The sequence below is a fragment of the Haemaphysalis longicornis genome, unplaced genomic scaffold, assembly GCF_048455015.1.
Source record: "Haemaphysalis longicornis isolate Haplotype H1 unplaced genomic scaffold, Haemaphysalis longicornis Haplotype H1 scaffold_5, whole genome shotgun sequence".
In the NCBI taxonomy this organism is placed as follows: Eukaryota; Metazoa; Arthropoda; class Arachnida; order Ixodida; family Ixodidae; genus Haemaphysalis; species Haemaphysalis longicornis.
In genome coordinates this window covers 26,557,960-26,572,758 of record NW_027526385.1, presented here as the reverse complement: position 1 = coordinate 26,572,758, position 14,799 = coordinate 26,557,960, and the positions used below count along the sequence as shown (strand labels likewise).

At 47.5% G+C, this 14,799-nt stretch overlaps 1 protein-coding gene across 1 annotated transcript in view; it reads left to right on the top strand.

Moving 5' to 3' along the window:
• Positions 1–12,701: 12,701 nt before the first annotated feature.
• LOC144137975 (uncharacterized) overlaps positions 12,702–14,799 on the top strand; it is a 118,580-nt gene continuing 116,482 nt past the window's right edge. Inside the window, exon 1 of the transcript XR_013315786.1 lies at positions 12,702–12,761. The gene's annotated coding sequence lies outside the window, so the exon portion shown is untranslated. The remainder of the gene's footprint in view (positions 12,762–14,799) is intronic.

The window sequence follows — 14,799 nt, the reverse complement described above, 5'->3', positions numbered from 1 at the left end:
TATGCTCTGAATGGTCTGGGCGAATCCGGAGCTGCTGCACTTGGAGGGGACACGACTTAAGAAATGATTTCTTGCGTGAAGACGATGCCTCAAGTGCACTGGAAGGGTTTCCAGTTGTCTAATAACTTCGAAAGGCAAACAACGTGCCTCTGCCACGGTTCCAACGCTCGAAGATCCTTTGGGAAGTCCAAGACAGGTGCGTAGGTGGTTGTTTCTGGCTGCCTCAAGGCTTTTCTTGCTTGTCTCAGATATTTTATGCAGGATAGGGTGGCTGTAACGTCGCACTCCATCCACATAGCTCTTGTGCAGCTTGACCATTGAATGGCAATCACTGCCCCATCGAGGACCCGCAGGACATTTAAAGACCTGAGCGGCCGAAGAAATGCGGCTCCGTATCCGTTTGGCTTCGGGTGACCAGGCCAAGTTGCGGTCTAATAAAAGTCCTAGAAATTTTTTAACTCGTGCATATGAAAGTATGCTCCCGCGCAGTATGAATGGATAGCGATCCATATTTTTACGTGTGAACGCCATGGCCACGCTCTTATCTGGAGAAAGCTGACGGCCGCGGGCTGCGAGGTAGTTAAAAATGTTGTTGTACAGGGCTCTCTGTAATCGCTGCTGTGTACATTGTCGGGAACGAGAAGCACACCACACACAGAAATAATCTGCGGACAGCGTGATCGTAACTCCACGCGGAAGGATTCTTTTGAGTGAAAGAAGGGTCAGGTTGAACAGCAACGAATTTAGTACGGCACCTTGTGGTACACCTTTTTCCACGGCGTAATGCGAAGTTGAGCCTTCCGGAGTGGTCATGAAAAGGTGTCGACCATCAAGGTAGTCCGCTATCCATGCGTATAACTTGCCCCCAAAGCCATGATCTTCAAGAGCGGCAAGAATTGCTGTGGGTAGGACTGAATCAAACGCGGCCTTTATGTCCAGGAAAATTGCGGTTGGCGTGCATCCAGAACTAAGTGATTCTTCAAGTGAGGACACTAGAACAATGATATTGTCTATCGCTGATCTGTTCTGACGAAAACCATTCATTTCCTGGGGATAAGCCTTTCTGTTCTCGAGAAACCATGTCATCCTGACCTGTATCATCTTTTCCATTACCTTTCCGATACAGCAAGGCGATAGGTCGGAACGATGCATAACTGGTTGGCGCTTTCCCAGGTTTTAACAGCGGCACAATTTTTGCAAGCTTCCACTCGGCGAGAACTTTACCTTTTTGGCCATGTTGAATTGTAGAATTCCGGTAGACGGAGTTAAGAGGGCCGAGATAGATGGGCTATGGCTTCGTAGCTGACGCCGTCATGGCCTGGTGTGCAGCGCTTGTTCGCATCAAAGATAGCCGAAGAAAGCTCTTCTATAGTGAATGGAAGATCAAGGTCTGGCTCTGACACTTTCGTGGTAATGGAGGAAGATGCACATACGAATCGTTGGGGAGGCATTGTTGATGATGAAAGAAATTTACAATACTCTTCGGCCACTTCGTACAAAGTTGCGCGCTCGTGCAGGGAGAGGGCAATGAACGGGTGCAGCTGTGTGGGTGCATTTTCGCATTCCATTCACCATTAGCCATATGCGTGTCAGATGCTATCTGACGTTCAGCGTAGCGCAGAAGCTCCTCCAACGTTGCTGGCGCAGCTTGTTCAGGTGCCGTCTGACATGCCTTTGCGCTCGCCGAGAAGCTCGCAGGTCCTTCATGGTTTCGGTACGCAACGCCTTCCTCTCCGCCCGCCTTCGTATGGCGCATAACCTCTGATACTCTGGATCCTTTTTTGGTATGTCCTGGCGATGGGTTACGCAGCGCGTGGTGTCCCGCAAATAAGATGCAATCGAATCAACGAGTTCGTCATCCCTAGTCACAGCTGTCACACGTCTACTCGAAGCACTCGTAAATGCGTCCCAGTTCGTGCATTTCACTTTCATAGAGCGAGAGGTCACCGAGACGTCGAGGGCGGTTATCAAAATGGGGTAATGGTCACTTCCCCTCATTTCCACGTCAGTGGTCCATGTAAATCGTCGAGACAATGGAGCGGAGACGAATGATAGATCGATGCAGCTGGTGACGGTGGGGGACGTGAGGTATGTGATGCTTCCATCATTTAGTGGTTCAATACCGTAGTTAAGTAACAAGTCAGCAAGCTTCTGCACTCTTGCGCTCGTGTGCGTGCTCCCCCACATTACATGGTGTGCATTGAAATCCCCACAAATAATGTAGGCAGCGGATGTAATTTTTATGAGAATATCCAGCCGCGACATGTCGAAGGCAGCACCTGGCTTGAGGTAGGAGGATATTAAAGTGAAGCGTTGACGGCCGATTACAATAGCCCCACATACATAGTAATTTGTGTTGTGTGGCGTGACGTCAACTTCAACAAAGGGCATGTCATCACGAAAAGCGACAAATAGCCTGCTTGGCCCAATAAATCGCCGTGAGTGCAATAGCTGATAACCGTTCATACGAAATTCCTCACCCACACGAGACTCTGAGATGACAATGAAAGGAAAGCGGTAGGTGGTAATAAGGTAACGAAAGTCTGCAAGCTTAGACCGCAAGCCACGAGAATTCCACTGAAAAATTGTTGACTTCCTAATTGGTTTGAAGTGACTGCCCAGTGCCTGCAGCTTGCGTTGTTATGGCGTGCTTCCAGACGAACGGCGCTGCTCTGAGAAGGAGGCGTTCACCAACTGCTCCAATGCAAACACAGCTTCGACTTCGGGGAGGCTTCCGGAAGATGGAAGTGAACGGACGATAGCCTTGACAGCAGCGAACTGCATTGGTATTAGAACCTGCCCGAGGTCAGTAGTGGGAGGGCTGACTGTCGTCATGTTTCGGTGGTCGTTCCGTGTCCGCAGGGTCCTGGAGGAGTTGGCATGTTCAGAGTGAGTCGTGGACTTGTATTGTATGTTTTCTGATGACAGCGACTTGGCGTTTTTCTAAACAGACATTGCGTATGACTTGTTAGGTGTCGACTTGAATTGCGACGACTCTTCTGCTCGAAGAGGGGTGCCTGACTTGTTAGGTGCCGTCTTGGTGTGCGATGACTGACCTGTTTGAAGTGAGTTCGTTGACGTAAACACCATTTCCGGGTTTGGGGGTGGGTCATGTCGTTTTGGGCGTTTACCTTGCACTTGGTCTATGTCTCGAGCGAGGGTAGCAGCTTTTTTCTTTGGACACGATCCGTATGATGCCGGATGCGATCCATTACAATTTGCACAGCGGGGATGGGACCTTGATGTGCAGTCCTTGTGAGAATGCGGCCCAGCACACACTTTGCACCTCACAGGACCATTACAGTGCTTGGCAACGTGTCCGTGTCGCTAGAACTTAAAGCACTGCGTAGCTACACCCATATTTTCATCCATGGGGGAGCTACAAAACCCAAGGTATACCCGCTTAGGCAAGGGGGAGTCACTCGCGAACTCCAGAATCACTGTGCCACGTCGCGTCTCTTTGACTGCACCATTTTCATCGGGGACGGAGGACACCTGTCACCTGGCAGATATGACGCCTTGGTCCTGCAGATACACGAGCAGTTTATTGTCGGTGTACTCTCGGGGCACACCGTGAATCTTGCCAAACGTCGCTGAATAAGAGCGCGGAACCGAAACTCAGACGGCCATACCAGCGACTTCCGTGACTTCTAATAGCCTATTGGCCGCAGAAAGTGTTGGTACCGTGACGACGAGGCTTCCATCCTTGTTTAGGCGATGTGTAAGTACTCTTTCTTGAGCCGACGTAACGACTGCTGCGGCTGAAAGTTTTGGATTCACCCTCCAAAGGGAGCTTCCTGGTTGCGTTGGCTGGAACGTCACCGGTATTCCTACCGGTCGCGTTTTTTTATACTTGACCACTGTAAATGCAGCTTCATCAATTGCCTCGACTTCTTCGGCCACCGTAGCAGCGTCCTCTTGCCCCTCGCCGACAGCCCGCTTCTTCTGGGGAGGTTGGTCTTGTGAAGGTCCAGAATCAGTGTCAATGGGTAGTGATTTTGGGACGTGTTGGTGACTAAGCACTGATGTCATTTTCACGCCGAGGCCTTTCCTAATGGCACCATGGAGCAAAGGCGATGACAGGCACCCACTAGACAGCGGGGCCCGCTCACGGCGTTGAAGGAACCGTTTGACGTGCGGAACTGGCCTTGCAGGCGTCTTCAGGCGATTAAAAGTCGGCAGCACGTAGCAATATGGTGCACTGTGCGGTTGAAGTAGTGTGAAAAACGAAAAACTCACAAAGAAGATTAAGCAGACGGCCTATTGCGTTCGACTTCTTCTTCCTTACTTGAAAATATTATTTTACTCATAAAAGGTGCGCTAAACCTCCACTTGTCGGTATATGTATCATTCTAATGCCATCTGTCAAAGAAAAATATACATTTTTTAAATCTTTCATCACTTGCACTTCTGCTGCCAATACAGTGGAACCCCGTTCATACGTTGCTCACCGGATCGGGAATACAAGACGTAAAAACCAGAAAAAAGCAGCAGCGAGGAAACCTTAAAAATGAAGGAAAACAGCGTAGCTTTGACTTGCAACCTTGTATTTCTGCAACTTTGGATTTCGAACCTTAAAAAACATGGAGAATGTAGGATTGCCGCTTTTTGCGTTGCGATCGCTGGAAAACACCACGCGCGGCAGTGAAGGTCCCTAGTGATGTATAATCTCTTCAGCGCTGGCATCTTGTCTAGTGCGTTTAGTAAGTCAAGCTTTTCGTGAAGGAAAAGCGCTTCCCGTTTTCGCGACGTTACCAAGGCACAACAAATTTCGCGGTTGCAAGCTCAACAGTGTTCTCAAAGCTTGAAGCGCAGGATGACGGCGAGAGCGCGTGCCATTCTTGCGGCAGTGCTTTAGGCAAACACGCTCTTCTAGCATTCCCAAGTGAGACCTCCAGTGTAAGCATAAAGTTTCACACTAATATACTAGAGGGAAATCTGGTGCCACTGTGTAGGGGAGCCGCGCTTCGGCGAGCGTTCCGTCATGTACCGGCCAGGCACGTTCCACTTGTCCTTGGCATGGTTCATGAACACGCTGAAAAGTTGCCTCTGGCTCCAAAAAGCAACAATATTACTGTACAAGGTTCATCAAATTTGTTTTGTTATTATAAAATTGAAGCTCCAGAAAGTATAATTTGTCAGTGATTATGTAGAAGCTTTATGCACGATAACAAAAAAGAAATGTTGCCCTTTTATTGTTGATTTTGGCGTAGAGACAAAAAGGAAGCCATATGGCTAGCTGAGCTAGCGGAAATGGCGCCACCCACGGCGGCCGCGAGACTGCAGCGACAAATTTTCCTCTAGTATATATAAGTATGAAACTCTATGATTGTAAGCGCAGTGATAGTATAGAGTTACTTGAGCCCACCTAGCGGTGACGAATCGCATCCACTTGCGGCTTCATGCTGTCAGTTCCGTAGCAGAGCCTAGCCAAGGCTCGTCAAAAGTCAAAATGGCGGTCCACCCGTGTTGCCCGGGCGGCGTCGGAGTGTGAGATTACGACAGATGATCCGGGAACGTACTCTGAACCGTGACGTAACAGTGAGGATTTTAATACATGGGACTCTATGTGAGCGGCACCGGGACTAGACAAAACAACGTCGCAACCGGCAAAACACAGCAGTGAGGAACGTAAGTGCGGGGTTCTACTGTATTTACTGCCTCTGTGCTGACCCAACGCCACCTCTACCACTTAAACATCTCCTAAAGCTGGGACATCTGACATGAGTTGTTCTACGCGCCGGTTAAATATTTCTCCTACTTTTTTTCCGTCGCTAAGTAAACCAAAACCAACCTTGCGCATGGTAACGCATTTATCCGCAAAAAAGATCGGCCGTCGTCTTCGCAAATCGCGAAAGCTAACAGAATAGCTGCTCTCCTAAAAGGTAAAACACATTAGTTTTCAAGTGCGAAAAAAAGGATCTACTCTTCCGGAGTGTCAGAATTCGTTAACCTAAAAGTAAAATGTTATCCACTGCACACGTCCCTGCTGAAAGTACCAAACGACAGTAATGTTTGGCGTTTCAGTGCCTCATGTAGCCTTGGAACCTGACATGGGGTCCTTAAGGAATTTTACAATTCGATCCTCGATGCACAGCGAGGTGAAAGATACTGGGCAAACGTTGACAAAGCTGTCTGCTCGTAAATACGCAGCCCAAATAGTTTGTGACTAATCCCGCCCGTGCGCCGTTCGGTCGCATCAAGACGAAAAAAATCATGCACTACTCCACACTAAGGACGGCGATGGTTGAATACGAAGCTTTCTCGTGACTGGTTCTTTGGTTGTCGTCTTAGTTTTGGCTAAGTTTCAAACATGTCGAAATGGAGAGAGAGAGAGAGAGAGAGAGAGAGAGAGAGAGAGAGAGAGAGAGAGAGAGAGAGCGAGAGAGAGAATAAACTTCTTTATTCTAAAAAAAAGTGTGGAGCATTTCAGGGCCCCATTCGTGGTGCCAGCTGCGACAGCCCTTTCAACCAACAGAGGCTGGTCTTCCGGACTCGAACTGGACAACACGCTCTCCCACTGCTCATAAGACGGACGAGGAATTCTGTCCAACTTGGGGTTTTTCTGACAACCCCCCACCATATGGCAGAGAGTGCCAGGTTCGCCACAAAACTGACACAGAGCGGAGTACTGGGTCGGGTACATTAGGCGCAATTTCGTCAAGTGGGCAAACGTAAATGTAATCGTTTTAATCGCCCGCGTGCCTGTTTGAAACACAGCGCTTTCCAGTTCGCACTCTTTTTATATGTATTATTAGATGACACAATCTTTCTTTGGTGAACATTTGAGTGCAGTTGACCTTTAAGTAGGCCAAGCAAGACTATCATCTTTAGAACTCACAAGGCGTCGTTTTCAGCATTGCGCACTGCGCCTTTTTTTAAGTGCGAATGCACTTCTTAAGCGAGCCTGAAGCGTGCGCCGCCGTCCGCATAGCAACAGCTGCGGGTGCGCGCGCTCCTCGTCTTCCTTGGCAACGCGGGGAGATGGGCGCGCGCTGCCTGGCCGCTGACATGGCACATACCCACGTGGGGGATTGGCCAGGCATCTCCTCGTCTTCCTTGGCAACGGGGGAAGATGGGCGCGCGCTGCCTGGCCGCTGACATGGCACATACCCACGTGGGGGATTGGCCAGGAATCGGGCGTGAGAAGGGCTAATGCACCCGCTTAAAGGAGTACTGACACGAAATTTCAAAGCTGAGATCCGCTCTAGCAATCAAGTACAACGACAACACAAATAGGTGTCTGTGAATAAATGCATCTTTCTTTCTTTGTAGTTGTGTGTGTGTGTGTGTGTGTGATCTCTCTTTCGCGAACATTACCGAACCGCGCAAATTCAACTCGTGCATTCGCACTTTCACATTCTTCCCCTCGGGGAAATGCGGGGAATTTTTTCTGTCCTTCAAGTAGGTGCACTGCTGGAATAAAGCCAACGGCTGCCGTGTCACCCTTCTAGCTTCGCAGATCGCCAAGCACTTTCGCCACCAGTGCCAGTACCATGTGACCCGCTTCCCCAAGTGCTCGGTGGCGCTGCTGTGCCGTGACGCGTGTGCCCACCTGAAGTCCCGATGTACAGCGCTTAAAATGCATGATGCGCTTGAAGCACAACAAGGTGCAGATGGCGATGAAAACACGCAGCTTGTAGCGTTCGAAATCGAGGTAAGGGAGAGAGTATGCGAACTAGATGCTAAGCTTGCCCAACTGTCCTTGGAGAGTAGCTCGCAGAGCGACAAACTTGTTGAGCTTTGCCACAACGTTAATCAGTGGAACGAAACACTGACAAAACAGTTTGGACCAGCCTTAGATCGCAATGCAGCTGAGATAAAAGCTCTTTACGCTGAAAAAAGCGAGTCCTTCAGGACCGCCATAACCTCAGCATTGACATTGGTTCCAAATGACCAAAAAACGCATCAGCGCGTAATAACGGGGTATACAGCGCTGAAAGAAAAGGCATTTAAAGATGATTGGTCTTGGAGCATGAGCGACCAAGTATACCTACGGCGCTACTTAATGTCTTGGGGTGTTTGTTTCGAGAAAGAGGGGGATAGCGCGCATCTTGAGTTGTGCGTCCAACTGCACGAGGGCAAATAGGACGACTTTCTTGAGTGGCCAGTTACAAACGAATTCAATCTCAGTATCATTCACCCCGAGGCGCGACAAGAACGGCTGCTTCGCGCAAGGCCAAGTTCGTCGGAGGCTTACAAGAAGCACTTTTCTAGACCAATAAAAACCAGCAATCCACCCGTACGTTTTGTGAAAACTGGTGTTGAGTCATGCAGCGTTGAACGTGATGGTTACGTTAAGGAAGATGAGCTGCTGGTAAGGTTCGAGGTGCTGCCGTGATGGTTGTAAATATGTACAATTCCTTATAAATTCGTGCTCAGAGAGAGGAATTGCGCGATACATTAAAACTTTAGGAATAATAACTTGTTTAAAACGAGTGTTCTAAGCATACGTTTGCACAAATAGTTCGCTACAAACTTCGAGCTGTGTAAATAATACACCGTAAAAAGACTAAAACATGCTTTCTTGAACAGACATCGTTCTGCTGACGTCGTGAAAATAAAATTTGTAAAAAAGCTTCGTTCTCGCCGGTCTGACTTTTTTTTCGCCAGAAAGCTTGAAAGTCGGCGATTCCAGCAAAAAATAAATACGCAAACTAAGTGGGTTTCGCGTTGTGTGCCTTAAGAATGGCCTCAAATTTCAAAGATTTGTACTGGCCATCGAATCAGGAACTGATTCTAGTCTCCAGAGCGAGGCGGTTGGTGGGGACAGGAACTGGACTTCCATGGACTACTGGTGAACGGAAAAATCAAGTCTATATGTGCGTTTATTTCTCATCGCAATGCTCCCGTACTTCCAAAAGATGACTGCGTGTTAACCTCTATGTGTAATTTGCAGTTGGAAAACAACGGTTGGCTAAAGAGAATTACTGCATGTATTCGCGCATGCAGACGTGCGCGTGTTTCTTATTTTCAGGCAAACAGCTATCATTTATTCGGGCGTGCAGTAGTGCCTTGGAAACACTGGAGGGCAGATATCCTGACAGGCTATACAACAAAACTCGATTAGACGACAAAAAAATGCCCCCCCCCCCCAAAAAAAAAACCACCATATTTGTTATGCCGACATATTTACCAAAAAGGAGGAAGTGCGGCGATCAACGATAACCTCGGTGGACAGTGGTGGCGGGCTGCGACACCGCTTTGCGGTTCTTACTCTTCGTAGAGTAGTGAGCTGCAGTAGTGCCGTGGAGCACTTCCAAGATACAGCTCCTTCACGGTACCTCGCTCTTTTACCAAGGAAACAATTAGTGGGACACAAAGTGACGGGAACGCGTTGTACGGGAGTTCTACGGTTTCCTGTGAGAAGTAAACTGTAGATTGTGCAGCGGCTCTTTTCAAACGTAAAATAGGACTGATGGGTAAGGATAACTGTGCTTCGCTAGGAGGCAATGCTACTAATCCTGCACCAGACGTTATGAATCAATGCGGATGGGCTGTGCGGCCATTCGTAATTCAGTTCCGTACTGCTGTTGTTACCGGGAGTTTTTCCTTTCAACTGACCTCAAGGGGGCCACCCGGCGGCAAACCCAGAAAAGTCGCTTCTGATTGATACCTAAGGTATGCTGCTTATTATGACTAGCTGGCGAGGTGGTAACTCTGACGGACTAACGGGGCCGTCAGAATAACTTTTCGATACGTATGATAAGCGTTGATATGGAAATACCTCAACGGCCGGGAGGTTTCCCCATCTCCACGGCACCGCCGCTTTTTTTTAAGCGGAATTTTCTAGCAATAGTAACCCTGCACTGGACACAGGCCGCTGTGACCATAGCGCTATACATAATAGAGTTGCCTGTAGTGCACACTAGGGCATCAATAACAAGTGGCGACTTCCCAACCAGTTATCACCTACTTCCTGCAGCGTGCGGTGTAAGCGGTATTGCGACGTTTGCATCCCACCGCTGACAACCCGTTGTTGCATACGGGAAGGCGTATCCGAGCCGAGCTCCGTTGCCTCCGACATGCATGTGGTAGCGTGGTGAAGCCAGTGGCCACCCAATGTTGCTGCCTTGAAGAAGACCAGAAGCCGAAGGCAAACTTAGCTTGTTTACTTCATGGGGAGAGATGTGCCGAAGCCAGACCAGAGCAATGACCCGACGGGCGAGGTTACAGTACAGGACTCAAGCACAGTTCATAGATTCACTGCTCAAACTGGAATGAACTACAGCGATTGGGGTGGGGGGGTCTTATTTATACCCCAAGCGCCAATTGTCAAACAAGCGTTCCCTCTAGATTGTGCACACGACACGAACGGTATAAACACACACAACCCTGTTTCGATATCGTGACGTTACCCAAGACTCTTCTTTGAACAGGGTTATCAATTGCAGTTGGTAGGGTCAGGGCCCGAAGCTTACGTAAATTGACTGCTACTAACATACGCCGGAATGAAGAAGGCATCTTTCAAAATATACATGACGCCACGAACCACCATATAAGGGAAAATGGCGCAGCTGCGTCGGCGGAAACACCAATGCGACATGACTATACAGTTCCAAATTGCCGTAATATCCTTGCCTTTAATTATTCCTTTTCATCTATGAGAGCGCGAGCAGCGTGCTGTATACGATGGTTCTGACACTTTTCAGATGTTTTAATCCTATCTGCTAAGTAGGCTTTGGTTTGCAGGAGGTGTATCTGGGAACATCGCCACATGCGCTGCTGATTCTGGACGCAGGAACGGGCTCTGCGAACTTCAGAGGCTTCCCCTCAAAGTATTCCGAATGTTTAACCAGAGCGAACTCCTGTCTGCCGTGACCCACGTTCAAATGCGTGCAGAGACGGAGGTTGTGTGGTGCACAGCCTACTCGTTGCAAGCGTGTGTGAGCAGCACGACGAACACGGGCCGGCCTTCGCGGTCTGTGGCGGAAGCGGTTTGCTTGCCTTCCGAGATAAACCCGCCGCGGTGGCTCAAAGGGTAAGACGTTGTGCTGGTGACCAGAAAGACGCGGGTTCGATTTCCGCCGCGGTGGCCACTTTTCTAATGGAGGCGAAGAGCAAAAACGCCCCTGTGTGCGAGGTTTCGGCGCATGCTAAAGCTCCCCAGGTGGTCAAACGTAATCCGGAGCCCTCCACTAAGGCGCGCCTCATCGCCTGCGTGGCGTCGGGGCGTTAAACCCTACAATCAATCAATCAAAAAGAACTCAATAATCCATGAATCAAACAGCACTCAAGCAAAAAATTGGCCGCGTATCTGCTCCTTTCGTTGCAAATGTCGTCAAAATACGACAGTATTTGTAGACATTTTGTAGACATTTTCCAAGGAAATGCCCCCCTTTGCTTTCCCGCTCACCTCTCATGCTGTTCCTGTTCCGTCGCGCTCATCCCAAGGTAAACACACTAAAGGTTTGCTCAAGGCGATTTGAATTTACCGCGTTCCACTGCTACACGCCGGGTTCCTCGATGCCAGCTCTACAGTACGGCGGAGGCGCGCTTGAATCAAGGCGGCCGAATTCAAGGTTTATAGAACCGCGTTGCCGTGCTCCGCGTGCGTTCCAAGCAGAACGTGGAACCTAGCAAGTGAAACCTTTCGCTTGTGTTGCCGCCTGATTTCTCATATGCCGCGAGGAGGTGGTATAGCCGAACCCGCCGATATAGTTCGATATAGCCGAACCCGCCTATAACGAGCTTATTGTTACGAATTCGCAATCCGCGGGAGCCCCGCCTCCTCCGCCCTCCCCCCCCCCCCTTACCCTCACCAACTCCGCCCTCCGCGTATGCAGAAACGAACACAGTACAGTAGCCATTACCATAACAAAATAATCCATTTATTCCAGGTAATAAAGCTACTTTCCGCCTTAACTGCCCAGGTTGCAAAAAAAAGCGGTGATTTTTGTTTGAACATTCGTTTTGGTGGCTTCAACTAGCATAGCATTCTCTACACGAAACATTGTTTGCACCAGTTCGAGTCCTCGTCCCCAAAAATCTAAGAAGCATTGGCGGAGAACATCGACTGCCGAAAGCGCTTCATTATAAGCGTCGGACGGATTTCACGCGTGACATCATCGGGAACGCTGGCGAGCTCTTCCCACAGTTTACCGATGCTGCTGTCTGGTCCGGACTCGCTGACAGGGCGGGTTCTGTCGCGAGTCCCGCGCGTTGGAAACAGTTACGGAAAGTATTGGGCGTCACGTCGCTCCGTACGAGGCGCAATGTCTCAGTCGCGGCGCTTGCTTCGTGGTCGCGGCCAATCCACATCTCAATCGCCGCTCCGAGATCATGCATTTCGGCGGCCATTCTAGGCACCCAGAGTTCGATATATCGGATGTGAACTTCGTTATAAGGAATATGTTTCCCATGTATTTCAGTAACTAATTATTTCTGTTCAATATATACCAAAATTCCCTCTATCCGGGTTCGTTATAGCCGGGTTTGACTGTATCAACAACAGATGGTCCAAACGATTCGTTCGGAACCTGTAGCCATTATTTCTCGTGTTCGGTTCAGTTCCAATTCGGGTTGAGCGTCCTCAAAAAATAGCGGTTTTAGTACGGGTTCTGTTCCGTCCCAAACAGCCATTCGGTTCCAGTTTATTTATTTATTTATTTATTTGTTTATTTATTTATTTTTATTTATTTATTTGTTTGTGTATTAATTTATTTATTTATTTATTTATTTATTTATTTATTTATTTATTTACAGTGCCAATCCCCCGGACAATCGTTTGTTGGGGCAGAACTTCCACATTGAAAGAAAAAGTAAGTAGGTGCAAGAATAACATATTTCGTATCGCAGTTACTACGACGTAGCGTGAAAAAAACAAATCCCACAATATGTAGATGAAAACAAAAATAACAGCATCAGCCCGTGACAAGCCAATAACAACAACATTCCTTCATTGATATTGCACAAATATGAAAAGACGCACAGAACATGAATAATTGACGGAATTCGCAGAAGAATCGGTTAAACGTTCTCGTATTGTAAGTGCTCTCTTACTAATGCGGTAAAATTATCGAATGAAGTGCAGTTTGTTATGAAAGGACTTAGCCTGTTCCATTGTCTTGTTGCTAATGGGCAGAATGAATATCTAAACGAGCGTGTGTGAAAGGAACAATCGTTAAGCATTAGGAATGTGTGTGGTGAGTCATTCGTGTTTGTGTCGCAGAAATGTATTTGGATTTATAAATTCTTATCTCGCCATCAATCAACTGATACATGAATCTTAATCGTGAAAGTTTGGCTGTCTTTTGAACTGTTAGTATTGTAGCTTTTTAATAAGTTCACTGGGCGACTCAGATAGCCGGTACTTATTGTAAACTAACCTAATTGCTTTCCTCTGTATGCCTTCTGACTTCTTAATTTGAGTGAGAGTAAAAGGAAACCAAACGATATTGGCATACTCTAACACAGGTGTGATGAAACTTCCGTATTCAATTAGCTTTGTTTCTGCAGGGGCTAACCAAAGGCGTCGTCTAAGAAACATCAATCGCCGTAACGCGGCCGAAGTTACTATTGATATGTGAGAGTCACTCCCACCTAAGATTCTGAGTTGTTGTAAGACCGAGGCATTTATGTTCGTATACTCGCGTCAAGTATATGTTATTAATGGCGCAGGAAAATTTAGACCTGTGTTTTTTCTGTTTATTGTCAGAAAAGCGGATTTTTTAGCGTTAATTTTCATTTGCCAATTAGTGCACCAGTTGGATTCGGCTTCGAGGGCATTGTTTAACGCTATGTGATCGTCGTGGGAGTTGATTTCATTATATAGTATGCAATAATCTGCGAAAAGCTTTAAGTTCACGGGAGTGCTTAGGGGCAAGTTATTCACAAATATAAGAAACAGCAAAGGTGCTACGACGCTACCTTGAAGTACTCCGTGAGTTTCTGCTGAAGACGTTTCATTGTTTATCCCCTCGTACTAGGTCCTATCTGAGAGGTAACCTTTAATCCAGCCAATATCCGAGCAATTTCGTATAGCTGATTATAATTTTTTAATTATTGTTTGTGCGATACACGATCGAGACCTTTTGAGAAGTCTAATAAAATGAGGTCTACCTGTTTCGGTTATCAATGCAAGAAGAGAAGTCGTGTATAAGTTCAACAAGCTGAGTTACCATCGATAGCCATCTACGAAATTCCTGTTGGGACGACGACATAAAACGTTTCCGTTCGAGGTAAGTAAGAATGGGGTAATGTTTAAAAATTCTGTGTTCCAAAATAATGCATACCGTGCATGTTAGAAAAATGGCTATGAAGTTTGCGTCATCATTGTTTTTTCAGATTTAGGTATTGGGATTATTTTTGCCTTCTATTCCCTTGGAACAGCACGTGTCAGGAGAGTTTTGCTGAAAATAACGCACACATACTTTGCTATCCACTCGGCATACCTTTTAAGAAACTGGTTTGGTGTCTTGTCAGGGCCAGGGCTTTTCTTACATCAAGGTTCTGCAAAAGGTTCAGTTCGACTGCTTCAGATACAGTGACTGGTTCATGTTGGTTTTCATCGCATGATATAACGTGAGGTAGATTACCGTCATCGATAGTTAAAACGCGTCTAAAGTATGTATTCAAGGATTCAACTGTTATGCGGTTTGGTCCTGTGGATGGTTTGGCGTCAAGTTGTTTACGATTCAGGTAGTCCCGAAATTTACTGGGAGAGTTTTTAATAAAGCTCGGAAGGACGTTTTTGAAATATTCACATTTGGCCCTCTTGATCTTCGATTTGATGTCAGCAATGGCAGTACAAAGAACACTTCTAGAAAGACTGTGTTTGTTCAGTTCGGTTCCTATTCG